Here is a 21,929-nt window from a genome sequence, read left to right on the forward strand (position 1 = left end):
TGAAGCTCGGCCCCTATCAACCTACATCTTGGATATGCCGCTTCTTTTGTATGGAAATATTTGTTAATGTGCCCATGAGCGAGGTAAGTCCTATGAAAGATGTCGTAATGGATCAGTCTAAATTGAGCGTTTCTGGATATTTGAAGTACCCGTTCCAGTATATCAGTCTAGTCTTTTTTGGGTATCCCCAAATATTCCTCCCATCTTACTTTCAGAGGTTCTAGAGGTTGAAGCATGTCCTCCCTAATTGCCCTATAGAGGCATGTGACTGCTTAAACCGTGCCTGAGTCAATGCTATGTATTGGCAGGGTCTGTAGGGGGAGGGGTTATGTTATTCCGGTTTTCTAATTATTGCAGAAAGCTGTTGTCATGGCTTTATGTAGTAGTTCATATCTCTGTGAAAAGTCAAACTCTTCTTGGAACTCCTGAGAGGGTAGGAGTTCATTGGTTTGGAACAAGTGTCCACCTTTGTTGCTCCTGCATTTGCCCACTCAGTGAGTTGTTTCCAATTTCCCCCAAATGGCAGGCCCCTTAGTAATCTAATAGGTAGGTTGGGGGAGTATGGGATTCGTGTGTGTGTTTATTGCAGGTACTGGGTCCAGCAAAGGTGTATGACCCTAACTGCCTGTGCATCCTCCTCTGAGCGGTGGCTTGTGCACAACAGCATCCCCACCAGGCTAGGGAGCTCTGGCTCGAACTGCCCCACCTCACGGTCCCATGTGTGTCTGCGCACTGTCCACTGTGTGTACAATTGAAGCTGCGCCACCAAGTAATTGGACTTGAACTCTGGAAACGGTAAACCTCCATTACCTGATGGTCTTTGTGGCTTAGCAAGGTCCACTCTTCTCCGGCCAGAACCCCAGAGGAACCCTGAGGTCAGAGACTCCAGATCCCAAAACACGGTTTGAGGTAGCCATACAGGAAGTACCAAGAATAGGTGTAACATTTGGGGGAGGGCAATCATTTTTAGTAAAGCTACCCTTCCCGCTACTGATAATGGGAGCATCTGCCAGAATTCTGTGCCTGACATCAGTGATCAAATAGCTAAACCCACATTCCCGTCTAGTAGGTCCTGTCTGTCATGATAAATTTTGACTCCTAAATAGGTGAGGCAGCGAGGATCCCACTTAAGTTCTCTCTGTCCTCCCGGTGGGCCACCATTTGCTCTCAAGAAGAATAGTCCGAATTTTAGCCAATTGACTTGGAGACCCGAGAGCAAGCCAAATTTTTCCTACATGGCTTTGGCAGCCGTCAAATCCGTAGTCAAGTCCCTGAGAAACATTACAAGGCCATCAGCATAAAAGGCTATGTGGTGACGGTGGTTGCAAATATGAATACCCTGGTAGCTGTTGCCCTCTCTAGCCTGCCAAGCCAGCCGTTATATTGCCAGGGAAAACAACTGGGTTGACAATGGACATCTCTGCCTGGTTCAGTCACATACTCCATAACTCTTGGAGATAGTTTGCCCTGTGCAGACTCTGGCCATAGAGTCAGCATATAACAGGCGGGTCCTCGCCAATGCCATTCAGTTACTAACCCCATATAGAAACCCCCATTCAAGGCTATTAAGGACTTTTTCAATGTCCACTGCAAATACAGCTGCATCACCGCCGCCATAGAACTCGGAGACCATCACCACCAGGAGACGACGGAGGATGAGTGTGTGTTCTGGGTAGGAATAAACCCTGCCTGGTTGGGGTGTATTAGTTTAGGCATCAGAGGGAGCTGCCTAGAGGCCAGTATTCTACAGAGGATCTTATAGTCAAGATTCAGCATCAATAGTTGCCAACAGCATTTACAGTCATCAACTGGTTTCCCAGCCTTTAATAAGGGCACCACTAGGTCCTCCCGGGTGGTGGCCAACAAATGACTCATGGGTTTAGCTGCTTTGTAGAGTTCTACTGGTTTGGGGCTAGCACCTCAGCATAGGTCGCATAGATCTCCACTGGAAGCCCCCGTCTGTCCGTCCTCGGCATGTCCCACAAGCTAAGCCTTTTATCACTGCTCTTATATCTTGTACACTAATATCCAGACCCAATTCCTCAGCATCTTTTCGTGTAAGGACCGACAGGGGCAGTGGAGAGCAGTAGTATGTAATATTTCCGCATCTTGATGTGCGATACTTATATATAGCTCAGAGTAATAAATACTGTAAGAAGTGGCTATTTATCTCCACTTGTCTATATGGATGAGTGCCAGCTTCAGTAGTAAGGTCCACTACAGTTGAGCCCCTTTTTTGCCGAGTTGGCAAGCCACGCCAGAAAGGATCTTATTCTGCTGCGTTCAGCATGTGTCCGTATCATATATTATTTATAATGAAAGCAGCGGAGCCTCTCTATGTGGCCTGCTACTTTTTCTTTGGCATCAAGTAGGGTGTGTTGTAATTCAGGGTGTCCCAGTCTTTCTTTCTCTACCCTTCTCAGCTTCTATTCAGCTTCTACTCCCTCCTGTAGCAGAGTGCCTCTGATGCCTACTGGTTCAGCCAAGCACCGTCCTCTAATAACCACCTTGAAGGCATCCCACTTCACTAGTGAAGAAGAGACAGTCCCCTGATTATCCTCAAAATAGCATCTGAAGTGTTCCCTGATCACCTCTTGGAACAGTGGGTCCTCTAGCAACTATGGTTTCAGTCACTATATGGGAATTCTTGGTCAGGATTGTGCGGGCCAAATATTCGACTCCATGCATTCGGCTTTACCTGTTTGGGGAGCAGAGGAATATATCAAGGTGCATGTCTAAATCGTGTTAGTGGGAGAAGGAGTAATCTCTTGTCTGTGGGTGCATTCAACGCCATGTATCTAGGAGTCCCCATTGGGACCACGGGAGATGGGAGCAGTCAATCTCGAAATATGCAACACAGTTAAAATCCCATCCCCCCCAATAATGACCAATTGGGTCAAGTAGGGATCCAGAACCACTGACAGAGTCTCCAAGGAGGCCCCCTGATCCACATTCGGGGCATACATGTTTACTAGTGCTAGGTCAGGTCTCTCTGGTTGACCCATTACTACCACATATTGACCCCCTCGGTCTATTAGGTCTCCCATGTGTTGAAAGTGGACTCCAGACCTGATCCAACTCAATATGCCTCTGGCATATACTGAGTACATGGTATGATAGGCCTGGCCCCTCCACCTCCAGTGAAGTGTTGTCCCCTCCCTAGCCATGAGATGTGTCTCCTACAACAAGACCACATGGATCCACATATATTCAAGTAGGGAACCACCTTACAGAGTTTCTTCATGGTATGCATCCCTCTAATGTTCCATGTTACTAATTTATAGGTCAGAGGTGCAGTCATAATGTGTGGTGATTATACTCCAGGTATTGGACCCTCTGTAGCTCAGTCCTATTCTGTAACAGTGTCATCCCAGTATGTTGTGCGAGTATAAGAGTGAGCAGGTAGCAACTCATGTGTTCCCAACTCAACAAAACACAAACATCTTCCCAACTCCCTTTCCCCTGCAAAAGTAGGCAACAATCCCTCCATTTAAACAGTCAATAAACTATCAATCGCTTGTGGGAAGACCCACGTACATCTCTAGTGTGGGGGTGTGGTGATGTCTCACTCAGCACTAAGTTCTCCCCTATCCAGCGACTAGAAACAGTGTTTTGTGCCTCAAGGGAAGCTCATAAAATCAATGCTCCCATCCCAACACCTCCCGCCTTAATTTAATATCATTAGCAACAACTTAATGCAGACAGGGTACTTATGTCAAATGATTTCATCGGATGTCCCAAGGGTCTTGAACCCCAGAGGAACTAGATCTGCAATCTGAGATCGAAGTCTGTTCTCTGTCATCTTCCAGCAGTGACCTTGGGTTGGTTCCATTGTTGCTTATCAACGTCTCCAGGGCCATCACTCCTTGGTGTTCTTGTTGAACTTCTGCCTCTGAGGGACCTGCTCCATTATAGCTGTTAATCTGCCAACACAAGCTGGCCCTGCATGGGTGGCCCTCTTGGTTACTCTGACTGAGTCTGAGCTGAGGGTGGAGGTCAATCCAAATCCAGACCTCTTCTGGGGACCGGAAAAACTACGTGCACTCCTGTTTCACCACCCTCAGCCTGGCCGAAATAACATGACATATGGTATGCTCAACTGGCGGAGTTTTTTCTCATCATCTTGAAAGGTAGAGCGCTGCTTCTGTACTTTGTGTGAGAAGGGTGGAAAATCCTGACCCTGTTGTTGGCAACCTTGCGGTCCTCTTTCGTTCTTGCTTGGCTAAGTATGCGGTGTCAGTCCTTATACTATAGCAACCTGGGTACTAACTGAGCACAGAGGGTCCCCTGGGACTGGAGTGTGCAGCAGAACTCTATGTGCCTCCTCTCCAGGACAAAGAAAGCGGAGAGACCCTCCAATACTATTGCCTAATGTAGCCAGCGCTCTAGATAGTCCACCATGCTGGTTCCCTCAAAGCGCTCCAGGAGGTCAGCGACCTGTATATTGTTATGTCCTAATCTATTTTCTGCATCTTCAGCCCTCGCTTTTAGTGTTTGGATTTCTGCCTCCATAATAGACTATCATTCAGTTATTGCAGCCACCGCTGGTGATATTTTGTGCAGGTCCTTTTCCGCTGTGGTGACTTGTTCTGTCAGGCGATGGTGGTCATCATACAGTATCCTCATGCAAGCCTCCAGTACCTCGTGAAAGGTACTGTAATATGTCTTGGAGAGTGGGGCCTCCAGGTGGTTCAGGTCTCAAAGCTGTGTCTCCATCCCTTCACAGGGTGTCACCAACCCCCTTCTGCAGATGTGCTACCTGTTTCCTTGTTCATTTTTTGGGATGTTCCCCCATAGGTTTTGGAGGAATGTGGGCATCTCGATCAGATTAACGAACACTCCTCCTGTTGCAACTGCTGAAGAGGAGAAATCCCAATGCTCATCTTGTGGGTGGGTGTGGGCAGTTGCGGGGGAGTTATGTGAATGTTCTCTAATATTAAGGTGTGCAACAGGGATGGTAATGGGGAGTTTACTCCTCCCCCCAGGTCTCAATGGCACACTCCTTCTCCCACAACCCTTTGCCCATCAACTGAGGAGCTGTAGTGTGTCAGAACAACGAGTCCTGTGCAGTACAGGGGATCCTCTCTTGTGGCCCCTCGCAAAATAAGGATAGGTTCAGATTGTGCTATTGGTTTATCGTCCTTCCCAATATCAGGCCACTATCACACAGACATCACCATTATGTTAGCATCTTGCAAGCATCCTCATGATCAGGGCTCTCTTCTTGGCCTGCATTCCGTACGTTTGTAGGCTTTTGTGTTTTGGGTAGGAGTAGTGGGGTAGGAGTCTCCATCAGCAGGGGCAGAGTGTGGTGGTAGATCTGCACTCCTGTAAATGCCTCGACTAGAGGGAGCTCCCCATCTCGCAGCGCTGCACACAGTAACTTCCACATTATTTTCTCTGTTCGGCCAGGCCCAGCTGCAGAATTTGTCAGGGGTTGGGGCCTTGGTAATCGCCCAGGGTCAGAGGCATGCCCAGACTTGTAATAATATAATTCCAGGCATATAATTCACATTACTGGCAGCACAGCCGTGAGGAGCGTCGGGCACGGCTGTGAGACGCTGTCCCTCCCCTGACTACCAATTGCATCCCAACAATCCCCCAGAGCGCAGCCATATGGCCACAAAGGGGGAGTGCAATCTACACAGCACCATGCAGCCACACTCACCGTTCAGCCCCTCACTCTAAGGGAGACGGCTAGTCAGGGAGAGCGGCCAACACTTTTCTTCTCCCATAACATGTTGCTCGAGGGCAGGCAGTAGTGTCAGCCAAACGTGTCTCCAGGGCCCCACATGCTTTGCGGTCACTACTCCCCTTCTCGCAAGGGACTGCCCGATCACCAGCAGCACAGGCAGGCCACCGCAGTTCTTGCAGACAGCTAGTGGCATCCCTGCAGGCAGGCTCTACTAGCTGTGCCGCAAACTAGTTGCTGCTGCCTTTTGATGCCATGTTAGTAGTGTGCTGCTCCAGCGTGCACCGCCTGTGTCCGCTCTGCCAAATCTTCCCCAAAATCACTAAACAGCATCTAGGTAGGCAGCTGGGGCATTGGGGGAGGGGTATCACTGCTAGTAATCTATGCTCCCGTACTCATGTATGGGAGGCAGGATGGCACTGGATGGGGGTTCACAATGCTTCTCACGCCATTGGTGGCAGGCTATGAAACCCCCCCCCCCAATTAGTGCTAAATAGTATGTTATGGTTTGTATTTTTTAATATGTTCTTATTGGTGATTTTTTAAATTATTAAATTGTTATAATTTGTATTTTTTTTAAATTGTAATGTTTTTTTTTTTACTAATTATACATTTTTTTGTAGTGGGATGTTGGGTTAATAGGAGATAAGGGTAAGGAGATTAATGAAAAAATATGTATTTTAATTTTTTATTTAAAGTTAATAATTTTTAAGATATGCAATTTCTTATTAATTGTAAAATGTATTATTAAAATTGTATTTCATTTTTAAAGATTTTATTTTAAATACAAAATTGACTTAAAACATTTAAAATATTTTAGAATTTAATTAAAAATGTATTAATGATATATTTTTGTTAGTAGCAGGATGCTGGGATAATAGAGGATAAGGGGGGAGATTAATAAAATAATGTATATTAGTGCATGGGTGGGAAATGTGAAAATATATTGTTTATGTTATGTCTATGTTACTATTATGTGGAATTGTTTGAATTATGTATTGTATTTATTTGATGTGATGGATTGAATTTGTTTTTAAGTTGATTAGTATTATATATATATATATATATTTAAATTATTATTTATATTTTTATTATAATGATGAATGTTAACTTTTAGATTTTATATATTATTTTCACTGATGTAATAAGAATAAATTAATTATTAAAAAATATATATTTGGTTTCTTGTGTTGAGTATGTAGTAGATTTTGAGGTTTTTGGTAGGTTGCTATGTGTTTTAGAGGATAGATTTGGCTATTATTCCTAGGTAGTCGAGTCATTTGTTAATTATCAAGATTTTCAGCCTCATTATGAGTTTTGAAGTTCCAACGAGGGACTGGCAAACTTGTGGGGGGACGCTATAGCAGTGGCGTGCCCCTGCCTATTACAATGTTCTCACCGGTCTTACTGGTGGGAACATTGTAACAGAGCCTTACCGCCAGTTCGGATCGGCGAGAACAGTGCTATGAGACAACACTTAGCTCCCTTAAAGGAGGCGAGTGCTATTTTGTAGCACAGAGGAGGCCGACCAGCACCCTCAGAATGCACACTTTCTGCAAAGTAGTCAGTGTGCCTTCCGATGGTGGTGGGCGGGGGGGCTCCTGCACTGCCCATGCCCTATGCATGGGCAGTGCGGGAGCCTGCCTGTGGCTCCCAGCACACCCTCACCTGTGAAACTGCCATGGAAAGGCTGGTGGTGAGGGGAACTATGTTCCTGGTGAGAACCGGGGTCCTCTGGTGGGTCCACCCACCAGTGTTGTCTTTGGGTGGTGGGGCGGTCCAACTGTCAACGCAAGTGTGGCGGTCCTCAGACCGCCACACTCGTAATGAGGCCCTTTGACTTTAGGCTGAAGCATGCCGTACATTTTATTAGTTTGTTTGCTAAACTTAGGGGGAATTTTGGTAACAGACTTTTCTATTCTCAATTCATGGTAGCTTTGTTGTTTTTGTAATGCTTCAAAACATTTGTATATGGTAGGTTGAGTTCTGCCTAGTGTGGATGGCAAAACATTGTGCCATCCTTCCACTGTATAGTTTGTTTTGGCTTCTTGTGCCAGGGTGCTGCCATAGACATTCCACCATGGTATTTGGAATTTGGCTTGGCATTTATGTCCTGACTGATGAAGTCTGCCAACCCAAGTGTCTTTACAATAATCCATTATAAGACTAAGGTTGCCTCAATTTTGTTGGTAGAAAGGGCTTTCTATTAGTAAGTTATAGTGGATGACTACCTCTGGGACAGGGAGGTAGGCTAGTGCTATCAGTAAACTTCAAAGGTGAATTGACCCAGTGCAGCTCAGCATGTCAAAGACAGGAATGCAACGTATTTGGTGCACAATGGGCTGCCTAGCGCCAAAACAGGCACCCTTGTACCATGGTGCAGGGTGTCTGCATTGCTTGCATGATTATTTTTGTGCAGGAAGAGGCACCTTCCTGCACAAAAACAACCCTGGAAAGCAGAATGCAGCACACATAGAAAGAGGAAAAAACAAGGAGAAATAAAGATATTTCTCCTCGTTGAGCCTTACCTGGGGAGGTGTAATGTTTTGACACATCCTGAAGTTTATCGGGGTTTACAAAGCTGAGGTTGCATCAAAATCTATGGATATTGCTTAATGACACCCACTGCAATGCCAGTGGAACACCTCCCTCGAGTAGAGAAAGGCAATGCAGCAATTTGCGCTGACTTGCTTTACTCCATATCGATGAGGCCATTCAAAGCCACTCAAAGTGTCTTTGCGTGACCACATACATATGGTTGCACAGAATGTACTGCCATTTTGTCAAAAAAAGTGATGCAACTGTAGTGCAAGGGGGTCATAAATATGCCCCTTAGTGCAGATTTTTGAAGGTATCTCCAAACACTTTGATTAAAGTGATAGTAACAGCCTTATATTGCTGTGTAGCAGTATATTTTTAGTATTGCTTGTATCATGGCTGGTTTAAAGTCTGATTTTTTTCGGGGGTCGTAGTTATTTGTTTGTTGTTTTATATAGATTAGGAGTTCATTGTTGATACTGCTTTGTTTATTTGGGAGTAAAGCATATACAAAAGAGATATTGGGTTTCAGGTATTTACCATGTATGGTGTATATCTGGGTGAATGGTTTGGGACACATTTTGGATGTCCCATCCATCATCCAGGTTTGACATTCGGTACTTTTCATTAAGTAGTTTGCAGTGGAGAAGATTAAGATTTGTTTTTCATTATTATGATTGCCGTGTGAAAGGAAGTGTTCTTCATTAGGTGCAATTGTTTAATGGTCTGGTATGTGTATGTGTTGGTGTAGAGCAGATGGGGTATTGCTGGTGGCTTTTTTAGTGCGTATAATTCAACATTTTAAAGTGAGGATGAATGGTAGTTGGCCTGTTATATGTTCAGAGACTTTGGGTAGTTTGGGCCTCATTATGAGTATGGCGGTCATAAGACCGCCAGACACACGGCGGTGGTGGTTGGACCACTGCACAACTAGTGATCTGACCTCCAGATTACAACCCTGGCTATTGGACCGCCAGGAGACCACCACCACCACCAGGAACGTGGTTCCCGACTGGGTGGTGGCGGTTTCGAGTTGTGGTCAGCCACAGTGCTGTCATGCTGATCATGAGTCCTCTTTTTGCCAGTCTTTTCATGGTGGGGTCCCTGCCATATGAAGGCTGGTGGAAAGCCAGTGCTGGGGGCCCCCTGCCAGCACCCTTGGAATGCACACTGCAGACAGTGTACATTCTGAGGGTGGTGGTGTACCACTGCATTGGCCCTGTTTCCTATGGCTTGACCGGCAGAAGCGGAGTAATCCGATGTTTCAGCTGGTGAACCTCATGGAAACATCATAATACAGCAGGGGGAGGCCACTAGTATGATGGTAGCCTCCTCCCCGTGGCTTTGGCGGTCAGCTCTGTCCTCCCCCAAAGTGATAATCAGGCCCTATGTCTTTAAGAATATTGCTTGTGGGTTCCTTAGAACTAGTGCTTGCCTCTCATATCTTGTAAAAAGTCTCTAATGTCCATTTCTGTAACAATTAAGTGGTGGTTGTGCTCTTTTACAATAATTACAACATTTCATTTTGTAGTTACACTTCCATAGCATGAATTAGAAAAATGCTTAGTACCTTTCCAGTTTATAGTTTCTGTTGATGCACTTTCTTGGCTGTAGGTGTAGCCCATGTGTGTTAATATCTGCTTTCCTTTTTGAGAAGTGATACATTTGGCTCTTTCTGTCACTATATCTGTAAGAAGTTGATATATATATATATATATATATATATATATATATATATATTGTAGTTTAACTTTAGTTATTAATATTTTTAAAAATGTAGCTACTCTTATTTTACTTACTTGTATGCTTTGTTGAGATGTTTTGCAGCTTTTATTTTCAGCTCATTTAACGTGGAGCAGGTGTTTGCTTTCTGTTGAAAGAGGAAGAAAAGTTAGTGTAATTTAAAACAGTATCTTTTGCTAGTTTGTTGAGGTTTAGGGAGTTGTGTTTTTTTTGGTCGCTGTTTGGGTGAGTTTATCATTAATCTTTTATGTATACATACTTTATCACATATTCTTGGTGCTTTGTTACACTTGAGATTTTCTAGCGGTTTTATAGGGCCTGGTTAAGAGAGTCCTTGGACCATCACACTCGTGGTAGGTGTCAGACCACCATGGTTGTGGAGGTCCGACCACCACATTACAAGGTTGGTGGGCAGCCCCGCAAACCTTACCGCCACCTCTGCCAGGATCTTTGATCCCAAAGGGCTGATGGCGGGTGCAGGTTGCAATCAGCGAGGGTGGCACTGACCTCAGGGCCGCACTGCTGACTACAACCGGGTTCTCCGCCAGCCTTTTCATGTCAGTTTTACTGCCATGAAAAGGCTGGCAGAGAACAGGTGCAAGGGGCACATTGCAGACAGGGCACATTACGAGGGTGCCGCTGACTCTATTATGAGCCTGCGACAATGCTGCTGCCTCTTTCCTGCTGGGCAGACCTGCGGAAACCTTGGCTTCCGCAGGTCAGCCCAGTGGGAAAGTCATAATGGGACAGGCAGAGAGGTCGCCCCTACAATGGTGGCCACTCTGCCGGCAGTTTGTCGGACAGGTGTTCCCGTCTGCCAAACTTGTGGTCAGGACCATAGTGTGTTACTATTTACTAGCTAATTATTTTATTTTTTTGTTTAGTAACATTTGATTTGTAGGTTAAATATAAGTACTACTTGACTATGTATTTGTAGAGATGTATATTTTCATTTGTAATCGTTTGATGTGAGAATCCGGAAGAGTTTCCTCCTCTTGCAGTGTTTGTCACTTTTGGAGTATTTATTGGATTATTTGCTTTAATTAGTGTGTCTTTGGTATTGTTTGTTTAATTGCTTGAGCAAATTTATTGATTAAAGTTGTTTATAGTGTTATTTTATTGGGTGCTTCAGTATAATTTGAATTTTCTTTTTGTCAGTTAAATCCTTGTTTGGTAAATGCTAATTTACGTTTTCTTGATGTAGTATATACAATTGTTTTTATTTAACTATGAATGTATTTATTTGCATACAATATTTAATGTTGTTCTTTCCAATTAAGTGTTATATTTAATAATGTTTTTGATGTAATTATTGTATATTTTTAAGTGAACTTTGTTTTGGGGTGAATGTTTAATTTTTAAGTGGTGTAAAATATTTGAATTTAATAGTAGATGTTTATTATAAGTTTAAGGTGTATTTGAAGTAATTGGTTTATGTTAAAATTGGTGTTTTGATGTATTCTTTATGCATTTATTAGTTGCTATGATGATCATTTTGTAGTCAATATTGTGGTAATTGATATGTATAACATGTTATATGTTTATTTAAATGTGACGATATTTGTGTTTCCAATGTTTTATCAATATAAGTAAAAATATGTGTTTTTCATCGATAATTGTGTGATCAAAATTAGTTTTTTATAGCTACGTATATGGAGTAGATATTATTGTTCTTGATATTACATTTCTGATATTTGTGTTTCTCTATATTTGTTAGATCGATATTATGCAACTGATCCCTTCGAAAGGTCAGTGTCTCTGGGCCTGGAATTATCAGATCCCTCGATTTCAGAACCAATAATTCCAGGTCCAAAAACATTCTAAGGACCTCATCGCGAGTTTGGGGATTGAACAGCCTGATTTCCAATACAGTGGTGGGAAGACGGCCGTTAAGCCAGCAGTCTCACAACTGTCATACTACGATGTTTCCACTGGGCTTACAGCCTGAAATAGTGTGGCTGCATTGGCCTCGGCCCCCTCAGAAAGCCGAGGCCAATGCTGTTGCACACAGCAATCTCGGAATGCGCACTGAATGCCATAGCAGGCAGTGCGCATTCCAAGGGTGCTGACAGGGAGACTCCTGCAGTACCCACGACATGGTTCTGGCAGTGAAGGGGCCCCCTTCAAAACCAAACTATGCCTTTCCACCAGCCTTTTCATGTCGTGGACCCTGCCATGGAAAGGCTGCAGGAAGGAAAGTTGTGATCACCACGGCAGTGCCAAACTCATCACCGCAGTGGTTGAGCATGTCTTTTATCGCTGCCAACCTGTCGAGATCCGCGATCCCAGCAGTGGAGGCGGTCTCCTGGGGGTCCGACCACCAGGATCGTAATCTGGTGGTCGAACTGTCAGGATTGTAGTGGCCAGACCGCCACCTCAAGATTGGCGGTCTGGGGACCACCAAACTGGGAATCAGGGCCTAATTCTGTTGCATTATTTCAGCTGGAGCTCCCAAACCCTCACATGATTCTCATTATATTAGACATGAGCTTTCAGTGTAACTGGAAGTGATACCAGGCAACATTTTGTGCATCACTGGTTTACAGAGCAGAAGCAGGAAACTACATGCAATGCAGTCCAATGTCTTCAAGGGCGCAAATCCTTCCTACTGGTTCTATTATTTTCACAACCATGCTGATGTCATTTTCAAATATCTCTTCAATTTTGTAATCTAAAGACACGATTTTGACTTCATAAAGCATAAAGATGTTTCGGTAAAAAAGACATAGAAACATAACTAGGTAAGGGATCATAAAGCTGCAATCAAAAGCGTTGTCTGTCAGAATCAAAAGCTACAAGTGCATCTATGAATGCATGCATTTGTGTATGCACTGGTATTTGTATAGTTCAAACCTACCTTGAGACAAACAGAGTGCTCAAAAGGTAGCAGGGTCTCTGGGAATATATGATTATTGAGGGAAGGTCAAGGGTTGACTGTCGCATCTGGTTTAGTGCTCCTTGAAGTGGGATGCTCTCCAAATGTAGGAGAGTCAATGCTGGTCTGATGCTGAAAGGGATATTGTTCCAGATCCTGGAATCATAAACAGAGGAGTCTTAGCTTCTGTTTTTTTTCCTCCTGCAATGAATTATAGCCGTACTGGTGTTGGTCCCCAGATGTGGTTATTTTGCTTGCCAGGGAAGCAGGGTTTAGAAGTGATGTAGCTGGTCTTGAAGATCTGAACAAAAGGGGTAGCCAATATAGGTCTTTAACGCAGGGGTGATGTGAACAAATATGTTTGATGTGCTATGCTTCTAAAAGTATGATACCTTTCAAGGGTGGGAAGGCAGTATAAGGGAACTGCAGAGCAATGTGTTGCCTCCACCCAGACGGGAGGGGCCTAAGGCTTGTATGACTGTTCTGGAGAAACAGCTTTACTATCTTGAAGAGGGAGAGTTGGAAACAAGCGGTCTTGGTCTTCCTGTTGATGTGCTTTTTGAATGAGAGGTGTGTGTCAAGGGTCAATCCTAGAGAGTGTGCAAGGTCTATCACCTGGGAGGGACGTCTTGTAGGTTTAAGTTTGGCGAGCCAGGCTTGAATGTGGGACTCTTTAAAGAAGTAAATCACTCTCACAATACAAAACAAAGCAGACATATAATAACAGTATGACAGCTCTCCAAAATGAATCAATGTGCAAACCTACACAGATAAAGGACAGCATGGTAAAACTCTAATGCACAAAAGCATGTTTACAGGTAAAAGGATGCCTAGGTAAGACAACATAGGAGCACTTTTGCTGACGAGTGGTCTCCACAGAAACATGGCATATGGCTCTATGCATAGTTAGCTCTGTAGGTACAGTAGACACAAGTATGCACAGTGACTTCAGGTGGCTGCACCGCAAGACACATAGGGGGTCATTTTGACCCTGGCGGTAATTACCGCCATGGCGGAGGTTGGCGGTAGCACCGCCAACAGGCTGGCGGTGCTCCGCCGGGCATTCTGACCGCGGCGGTACAGCCGCGGCCAGAAGCAGAAAGCCGGCGGTGTACCGCCGACTTTCCGCTGCCCATGGGAATCCGCCATGGCGGCGCAGCTTGCTGCGCCGCCATGGGGATTCTGACAGCCCATACCGCCATCCTGTTCCTGGTGGTTCACCCGCCAGGAACAGGATGGCGGTATGGGCTGTCGTGGGGCCCCTGGGGGCCCCTGCAGTGCCCATGCCAATGGCATGGGCACTGCAGGGGCCCCCGTAACAGGGCCCCACAAAGAATTTCAGTGTCTGCTTTACAGACACTGAAATTCACGACGGGTGCCACTGCACCCGTCGCACCTTCCCACTCCGCCGGCTCCATTCTGAGCCGGCTTCCTCGTGGGAAGGGTGTTTCCCGCTGGGCTGGCGGGCGGACTTTCGGCGGTCACCCGCCAGCCCAGTGGGAAAGCCAGAATGACCGCCGCGGTCTTTTGACCACGGAGCGGTCTTTCGGCGGGAACCGCTTGGCGGGCGGCGACCGCCGTCCGCCGCGGTCAGAATCACCCCCATATTCTTTAGAACTTGAATGTAAGGCTCACTTTCTAATGAACATCAAGGCCCTCATTACAACATTGGCGGTAAATCCCGCTTACCGCCGTGCAGAAGACCGCCAACACACCGTCGTGGCCGCGGAAATCCACTACATCTATTACGACACTCACAGCTCAGAATCTGCCAAAATCTAGACACCCACACAAGTCCGCCATGCCAAAGGTCAGTGATAAACTGGCGATAACCAAACCTCCACCTTCAAGCCAACAGTAATACGCCCACACTATCACGACCCACTAATCCACGCAGCGGTCTTTCAACCGCGGTATTCCATTGGTGGTACACACCACTGCGCTCAAAATACACAAACATTTACAAAACACTACCACATTGGACAATTCCAAATACACACACCTGATAGACATACACACACCACTCCCACACACCCAATACAATATAAAACACACACCCACATTACCCACAAGCCCTTACAATCACAGATTTGGGAGAAGCAGAGAGACAGCAAAGCAAAGACCACACCAGCATACAGAGGCACACAACACCATCACTCACACGACATCCACGCACAAAACACTACACACCTCTAACCATCACAACACACACCACCTCACACATCACCCACACCACCCCATGGCACCGCAAAGACACCCCAGGTTTTCTGAGGAGGAGCTCAGGGTCATGGTGGAGGAAATCATCCGGGTAGAGCCACAGCTATTCGGATCACAGGTGCAGCACACCACCATAGCTAGGAAGATGGAGCTATGGCGCAGAATCGTGGACAGGGTCAACGCAGTGGGACAGCACTCAAGAACACGGGATGACATCAGGAAGAGGTGGAACGACCTACGGGGGAAGGTGCGTTCTGTGGTCTCAAGACACCACATTGCGGTTCAGAGGACTGGCAGGGGACCCCCACAACTAACAACATGGAAGGAGCAGGTCTTGGCTATACTGCATCCTGAGGGCCTTGCAGGAGTAGCTGTGGGAATGGACTATGGTAAGCCAAATCTTTCACTACTTCATCCCCCACCCTACCTGCATGCTATCACATACCCCGACCCTCGCCCTCACCCCCATCATTCCAACTCCTCACATATGTCCCACTATCACAAACCACACATCCCAACACCAAGCCCTGCATGCAACAACAAAGCATGGACACCCATCACCAATGCATGTCCACTACACATACCCACACAGACCCCTAAACGATTATCACACAAGGTCCTACACAAGAATGTAAGCACTGGGGTACAGGGTCACCCACCCATTGCACACCAGGGCACACACAGATGCAATAATCATGCCTTTACACCCCTGCAGGACCCCTACCCAACGTCACCTGACAGGAGGTTCCAGACATGTCCACTCCACCCACAGAAGAGGCCCACAGTGATGACAGCAGCTCTGTCCAACTGGATCTAGATGATCAGCCCGGCCCATCTGGGACCTCGGGACAGTCGGTTCCCCTCACACAGTCACAGGCCACCACAGAGCCTCCCCCCTCAGGAAACACCAACACAGCACCCACCCAGCGGGCCCATACCTCTGTCCCCAGGACACGTCAAGCAGCAGTGTATCCACCACTACAGGGAACCCAGGCTAACCCACAACCCCAAGAACAACAGGGACCTGGGGGCAGTGGCAGTGGGCACACAGCTCAGGGGACAGAGGCCCTGGAAAACTGGGGAACTGGGAGGTCTGCTGTGCGACAGAGGGAGGACAGGCCCAGGGAACCCACTCTCCACGAGGCCCTCTCCAACATCATGGGAGCGTACCATCATTCCCAGGAAACAATGGCAACCGTACTGGCCAAGTTTCAGGAGACTCAGCAGCTGCAGGAGGAACAGTATTTGGGGCTCAGGGAGGAACTGAAATCCATCAATACCACCCTGGGCACCATTATAGGGGTGCTGAAGGACCTTGTGAACACCAGGAGGGACACTGTAGCACAAGGGGCCCCTGACACTAGACTGGACGATGAACTGCCCACCACCTCCGCCGGCACTAGTGGATAGGAGGCACCGCCACAGGACCACAACACCAGCACCCCACCCCCTGCAGATGGAGAACCACCCTGCAAGCGGTCCCTGAGATCCAGGACAAATGCAGAGAACAATGCCAAGACCCCCGCCAAGAAATGAGACCACCCTGAATGTCATCCTTCTGTCCCACTTTGTCATCCTGTCCATCCTTAAACTGCCCTAGCTCCACTTCCTATGCCCCTTTGGACAATGCACCTGTGAGACCAATAGACTGGACTCTGCCATGGACATTCTTCAACCATCACCCCTGACCATTTTACAACCCCCTCCACTATTTAGCACTTAAATAAACACCTTTGAACCTCAAACAAATCTGGAGTCAGTCTGTGCTTTCACAAATGTGTATTTGCAATAACTGCAGGAAACAGCAATGTCCATACTATTGTCAACATACCTATATCACACAGCTCTAGTCCATGAGGTAACATAGCAGAGGTCACACAGTGGGATCCACATCTGTGAAATCGAAAGGGAAAGTGACAAATTAGGGTCCATACACTGGGTGAAAGTGACAGACAGATGTGAGGTCGAACAATTTTATCAGATGTAGGTGGTAGTGATGTCTTCTTACCTGTGTCTCACTGGAAGTATTGTTGGATCACGGTGTTTCTATTGCCTATGTCCTCTTCTTCTGCCTCCTCTTCTTCACTGTCCACAAGCTCCACAACTGCCACAACACCTCCTTCAGGACCATCCTCCTGCAGAAAAGGCACCTGTCGTCGCAAAGCCAAGTTGTGCAGCATACAGCAGGCCACGATGATCTGGCACACCTTCTTTGGTGAGTAGTAAAGGGAACCACCTGTCATATGGAGGCACCGGAACCTGGCCTTGAGGAAGCCGAAGGCCCTCTCTATAACCCTCCTAGTTCGCCCCTGTGCCTTATTGTAGTGTTCCTCTGCCCTTGTCCTGGGATTCCTCACTGGGGTCAGTAGCCATGACAGGTTGGGGTAGCCAGAGTCACCTGCAAATATCGAGGGACAACTGTTAGACACACACTAACCGTTACGGACAACCCCAGACCCAGACAACTATTCACACTGTATAGGGTCCTTGTCCTTACCTAATAGCCACACACGGCGCCTCTGGAGTTCCCCCATCACATAAGGGATGCTGCTATTCCTCAGAATGTAAGCGTCATGCACTGAGTCAGGAAACCTGGCGTTCATATGGGAGATGTACTGGTCAGCCAAACACACCATCTGCACATTCATAGAATGGTAGCTCTTCTGGTTTCTGTACACCTGTTCACTCCTGCGGGGGGAACCAAGGCCACTTGTGTCCCATCAACGGCACCTATGATGTTGGGGATATGTCCCAGGGCATAGAAGTCACCTTTCACTGTAGGCAAATCCTCCACCTGAGGGAAAATGTAGGTGCACATGTGTTTCAGCAGAGCAGACAACACTCTAGACAACACGTTTGAGAACATAGGCTGGGACATCCCTGATACTATGGCCACTGTTGTTTGAAAAGACCCACTTGCCAGGAAATGGAGTACTGACAGGACCTGCACTAGAGTGGGGATTCCTGTGGGATGGCGGATAGCTGACATCAGGTCTGGCTCCAACTGGGCACACAGTTTCTGGATTGTGGCATGATCAAGTCTGTAGGTGACTATTACATGTCGATCTTCCATTGTCAACAGGTCCACCAGCGCTCTGTACACTGGAGAATGCCGCCATCTCCTCACCTGCCCCAGTGGACATGCTCTATGGATGAGAACAGCGATCAGAGGGTCAGCCAACACTGAGGTACAAAAAAACAACGTTATTGCACGCAATTGTCAATCCGCTATGTGCCTGTCTTAGTGTGTATGTAAGGCCTAGATATGTGTGATGCATTTAAAATTAATGCCATGTGGCCCCCTGAAATGGCGGCTGCCTGACCTGTAAGGTGGGACAAGGGGATGTGAGGTAACTGCGCTGGTGGTGTACATCGTCGCGGTAGGCGGTCAAAGACCGCAGCGCAGTCCTGCATTGGTTAACATTGGACCCTATGGGTCCCAGGAGCCAATGACGATGTACGCCGGCGGTGACGGTAAGCACCGCCGCGGACGTGACAGTCATTTTCTATCTGTTCACTTGATACCTGATCTTTGACAGGAGAGGACCTAGACTGCAAGTGCTGCTGTGACCTCAGTCTGGAAGCGACAATGGCTCAAGTGTCTGGGGAAAGGGCCCCTGCCTTCACATGGGAGGAGTTGGAGAAACTAGTGGATGGGGTCCTCCCCCAGTACACGCTACTCTACGGTCCTCCAGACAAACAGGTGGGTACACTGTGAGCATGCTGTATGGGCAATGCCTGTTTGGAGTGGTGTGGATGGGAGATGGGGGGGGGGGGGCGGATGAGGCGTCCATGATACGACAGTGAGTGTATATGTGTCAGGGCAAGGGTGGGAGCATGGGACAATGACTGTGACGGTCCTGACGGTCAAAGTTTTTCCTTTTCCCCTGTACTATCCCTGTAGGTCAGCGCTCACCAGAAGAAGGATATTTGGCGTGCCATCGCCAAGGACGTCTGGACCCTGGGGGTCCACCACAGACGGAGCACCCACTGCCGGAAAAGATGGGAGGACCTTCGCCGCTGGAGCAAGAAGACGGCGGAGGCCCAGCTGGGGATGGCCTCCCAACGTGGGAGGGGTGCCAGTCGCACCATGACCCCCCTGATGTTCCGTATCCTGGCAGTGGCGTATCCGGAGTTGGATGGGCGCTTGAGGGCATCACAGCAGCCACAAGGGGGTGAGTATCGTCACATCCATCTGACTATGCGCGTATTGGAGGGGTCTGGGTGGGGGAGGTGGGCAGTGGGTTCCCTTAGGCCAGGGCGAGCTTTGTAGGCAAGGACCCTTTATGAGGCAGGCTTAGTGGCACCCCAACCCTACCAGTAGTAAGAGCCATCTACACCCAGTTAGGCTCCTGTGACTTCCATGTGTGCAGCAATCGGGCATAGGCCATATACTTCATGTTCCTGTGATAAATTCGGGAACTCTAAGTGCACGGCGTAGTGCAGAGGGCTGCTGTGTCTGTAGTGTCCGCCAACGGTAGCGGTGTCATATGCACTGAACATGTCTTTCTACTTTCTTTCCCCCACCCTTTTTGTGGTCTCCCTGTTCTTGTGTGCATTAGCATCATCAGGCGAAGGAGCTGTGCCACCGGAGCAGGATGGAGCTGCATCCCACTTGGCCCTGGAGGGCGAGACAACGGAGTCAGAATTCACCAGTGGGACGGAGGGTGAGGGGAGCTCCATGGCGGGAACTGGAGCAGAGACCAGCAACACCGACTCCTCCTCTGATATGAGCTCCCTTGTGATGGCGGGCCCCTCTGTGCCCCCCGCATCTACAGGTACAGCCGCCACCCCCTACCAGCACCACCCTCCCAGCAGCCCCTCAGCGTGTGCCCCGTGGCCGCTGACCCAGGAGGGTGGTCATCTCCTTCGCCCCAGGCACCTCAGGCCCTGCCCCAGTCAGCCCTGCTGCCCTCAGTGAGGAGGCCACTGACCTCCTCAGATCCCTCACTGTTGGGCAGTCTACCATTCTGAATGGCATCCAGGGTGTAGAGAGGCAGTTGCAACAGACAAATGCATACCTGGAAGGCATTCATTCTGGCCAGGCAGCCCAACAGTGAGCATTTCAGACTCTGGCCTCAGGACTGATGGCAGCCATTGGCCCTGTGTCCAGCCTCCCCCCTCCAACTTCCTCCACCCAGACCCAATCCCCAGTACCTCAGCCTGTCCCAAGCGCACCATCAGAACAGAATGCACACACCTCAACACACAAGGGTGGCTCTGACAAACATAAGCACCACACATCCCACAGGCACTCACACAAGCATCATACCCATGCACACATACCAACATCCACTGCCTCCACTGTGTCCCCCTCCTCCACGTCTCCATCCTCCCTCCCTGTCACATCTCCACTCACACCTGCATGCACTACATCTTCAGCCACTATCTCCATCACCAGCACGCCCATCACCACACACCGCTCACGTGCAGTCACCACCCCACTACCATTCACACATCTCCAGTGTCCTCTCCCAGTGGGTCTGTGAGACCTCCTCCCAAAGTATACAAACGCAGTCACACACCCACCCAACAGCCATCCACCTCACGACAGCCTCCAGCCCATGCACCTTCACCTAAAGTCAGCAAAAGGACACCTCCTACAACCACTATCTCTTCCTCCACTCCCAAACCCCCTCCATCTACCCGTCCCATTGTGTCTAAGAAACTTTTCCTGTCAAACCTTGACCTCTTCCCTTCACCTCCGCCACCCCTTCCGTCCGCTAGGGCCCGCCTTTCCAGGTCCCAACCCAGCAACTCAGCCACCACATCACCGGGCACAGTAGTGCCAGCAGTAACCGGCTTCTGGAGTGCGCCAAGCAGCAGGGCTGCCAGTGTCCCAAGGAGCAAGTCCAAGGAGATTCCCCCACCTCCAAAACAGAAGAAGTTGCCCACATCCCGGAGGGAGAAGGCCAAAACACCTGCCACCAAGGGCTCAGCCAAGACAACAGTTGGGAGTGGCAAGACAGCTGCGCCACCATCCAAAGTGGGGAAGGGCCTGAAAAAGAAAGACAAGTCACCGCCAACCAGCACGGCGGACAAGACCGCTACTGGCACCGCCACATGCACTGCCGCCAGCACCCAAGATACTGAGCCCTTCACCAGCACCGCAGACACTGTGCCCTTCAGCAGCACCGAGGTCAGTGAGCCCCCCACCAGCACCGCCGCTCATGACACTGCCGCCAGCACTGGGGTCAGTGAGCCCCCCCACCAGCACCGCCGCTCATGACACTGCCACCAGCACCGAGGTCAGTGAGCCCCCCGCAAACACCGCTGCTACTGAGCCCGCCGCCAGCACCGCCAGCGGCCACGCCACATCCTGAGCCAGTGGAACCACCGCAGACATGGCTGTCATCCCCAGTGGTTATTCGTACGAGGCTGGTGGTCAGTTCCAGGGGCCTGGGCAGCTACCATGTTGCACCACCGTCAGAGGAGTATCACATCCACTACCTCAGTCCTTGGCAGGCTGAAGCACTCTGGGCACAAAGCCCCCTCCAGAACCAGTGGAGACTGTTATCCACTTGAGAGACTGTGGCTTTGCACTCCCCAGGATGCAGCAGTGGGCAACCCACCCACTGGAGAGACTTGAGAGACTGTGGCTTTGCACTCCCCAGGATAAAGCAGTGGGCAAACCACCCACTGGAGAGACTTGAGAGACTGTGGCTTTGCACTCCCCAGGATAAAGCGGTGGGCACCCCACCCACTGGAGAGACTTGAGAGACTGTGGCTTTGCACTCCCCAGGATAAAGCAGTGGGCAAACCACCCACTGGAGAGACTTGAGAGACTGTGGCTTTGCACTCCCCAGGATACATCAATGGGCATGGAGCCCCCTCGTGGAGCTGGCGTCGTGCACTCATCCGGCT

General features: G+C 48.5%; 1 protein-coding gene across 10 annotated transcripts in view; it reads right to left on the bottom strand.

Annotated features, from left to right (window-relative positions):
• The window catches only part of SLC38A4 (solute carrier family 38 member 4), a 262,923-nt gene that overhangs the window by 100,546 nt on the left and 140,448 nt on the right, over positions 1 to 21,929 (bottom strand). For 3 of the 10 annotated variants that reach the window (XM_069229039.1, XM_069229042.1, XM_069229041.1), the window contains 2 exons: positions 12,831 to 13,004; positions 10,030 to 10,100 (listed from right to left, as the gene is read on the bottom strand). The exons of 1 other annotated variant lie outside the window; for it this stretch is intronic. The gene's annotated coding sequence lies outside the window, so the exon portion shown is untranslated. Of the gene's footprint in view, positions 1 to 9,800; positions 9,918 to 10,029; positions 10,101 to 12,830; positions 13,005 to 21,929 lie in introns of all 10 variants that reach the window. 6 more of the 10 variants (XM_069229035.1, XM_069229043.1, XM_069229040.1 and 3 more) reach the window with 3 other exon arrangements.

The sequence above is a fragment of the Pleurodeles waltl genome, chromosome 4_1 (genome assembly GCF_031143425.1).
Source record: "Pleurodeles waltl isolate 20211129_DDA chromosome 4_1, aPleWal1.hap1.20221129, whole genome shotgun sequence".
NCBI classification, from domain to species: Eukaryota; Metazoa; Chordata; class Amphibia; order Caudata; family Salamandridae; genus Pleurodeles; species Pleurodeles waltl.